The sequence below is a fragment of the Pundamilia nyererei genome, unplaced genomic scaffold, assembly GCF_000239375.1.
Source record: "Pundamilia nyererei isolate P.nyererei 1_Seehausen unplaced genomic scaffold, PunNye1.0 scaffold00008, whole genome shotgun sequence".
In the NCBI taxonomy this organism is placed as follows: Eukaryota; Metazoa; Chordata; class Actinopteri; order Cichliformes; family Cichlidae; genus Pundamilia; species Pundamilia nyererei.
This window is the reverse complement of record NW_005187409.1, coordinates 3,796,522-3,798,402: the sequence shown is the minus strand read 5'-3', so window position 1 is coordinate 3,798,402 and position 1,881 is coordinate 3,796,522. Positions and strand designations below refer to the sequence as shown.

At 39.4% G+C, this 1,881-nt stretch overlaps 1 long non-coding RNA gene across 1 annotated transcript; it reads right to left on the bottom strand.

The window, feature by feature from the left end:
* Positions 1 to 846: 846 nt before the first annotated feature.
* Positions 847 to 1,881, bottom strand: LOC106456013 (uncharacterized). The gene is made up of 3 exons (XR_001290200.1): positions 1,858 to 1,881; positions 1,541 to 1,750; positions 847 to 1,453 (listed from the first exon to the last, which is right to left on the bottom strand). It is a non-coding gene; the product is annotated as an uncharacterized LOC106456013 (long non-coding RNA).

Here is a 1,881-nt window from a genome sequence, read left to right as displayed (position 1 = left end):
GTGAAACTGTAAGACGGGTATCGATTGCTATGCATGTGCATATTGGTAAATGCATGGATGAGGTAGGAAAGTTAACTCTTAAAGTCTCTGGAGATGACTGGAGAACTGCATTAAAAACATCCAACATCTCTCATAGATCATAAATAAGATCTGGTGGCTATATCCTAGGATTCCCATTTGATACTTGAGCTACTAAGTGATAGTTTAAGCCTTAATCTTTGGAGCAGTGCCATCCTGGAAAAGTCCACTTCTACCCGGAACGCTTCAGCAGAGGATAAAAGTGATTACTCATTGACCCTTCCTTGTAAAAGTCTTTTGATGTATGACAAATGTGCACTTCTCAATATGGTGGAGCATGATTCATTTGACTTTATCGCTAATACCTGTCAACCAAAACCAATTAAATGCTTCGGTGACCATTTATCTTTATGATTAGAGGTTTAAGCTCTGCAAACCTGCTGTAACATCACTCCCTTTGTAATTACAAACAGGCTGTTTTTGCAGAAACAGTCTGAACACGTCCTGCACAGGCGTTCTCAGTCACCTCTGACTCCTTGTATGTCAAACTAATGCCCAATCATTATATGCCATTCTTGCTCTCTTGTTACATAATCATATTTAAATGGGACTGCTCAGCATCTTTAGACATGATTGACTGTTAACTGTTACAATGCAGTGCACCCATGTGGAGGCACCCCCATTCACTGCTTATTTATTCAGCTTTCTCAAAACTCTTTAGATGAGTGCATACATGAGCGTAGACTGTGCAACAAATATGCAGAAAACTTTCCTATGTTTTTTTATGTATATATATATTTTGACACATGAAATGACAAAATGCGGTTGAGTATAAGGATAAGGATAATGAGTTATGTACGCCCAGTCTGCACATTACAAATCCCTGATGACCCCTAATAAGTCACACATATTTGAGTAGTACTTATGCATTAATTGTGCCACCCAGGAATAGTTTTATTTTGCGAGACATTGTAGCAAGGCCACGCCACGGTGAGTTTGTTTTGCACTCAGTGAAGCGCTTCAGCGACTTCTTAAAACATGTTGCTACACTGCATTTCATTCTTTAGTTGGTTCTTTTGCTAAGCCATTGAACAGAACACCTGGGTTGGGACATTATTTGAATCTTGTATCCTGGAGGCCAATCCTACGCCCCTATATTAAGTGTCAGAGCTGTGTCTCAGCATGCTACACGCAGCTTTAATTAACACACTGCTGTGCATGGCCCCTGGCACCAACATGTACTGTAGATAATATTGAGATTTCTTACCCACCTATTTATTTCTTACCTGATGTTTTTCATTTTTATTTCGCTGTATTTCACATTTAGGTGGCTCCCGTTATTTTTTTCCAAATCCGTTTCATTTTCATAAACCTGGATAAAGTCTGGGGCCTGCTTCTTTACAACTTCTCGTTCTTTAGAAGGAAGCCAAAGAATCTATGAAAAGGAGAAAGAAAACTCTTAAAAATATGCTTGATTGTGAAATGCTTGAATCCCACAATTGATACAAGTGAGTAGACTTACCAGACTTTGAGGAATGCCAGACTCTAAGATGGTCTTTACTGTGTCATTTGTGTCCATTTCTTCTGTTTCTTTATTTTTCAGGTCAAATATCACTGAGGTATTGTGCTGTGTCGCAAATTCAAGAAGCTCTTTCAAGGAGGGTATGGTCTGTTTCCTGGCTGTTTCTTTCTCCTCTTCTGAGAGCAGGGACACTGTGCTGTAAGGATCATTCTGCAAAGCCAGATAATTTCACATGTTTCTTTAGTCTGACACATGATAATACATAAACCTCTGCGGGCAAATGTGCGCTCACGCATAAATCAAAGCACAATTACTACCTTGAGGAATTGTTCTCCTGCGTT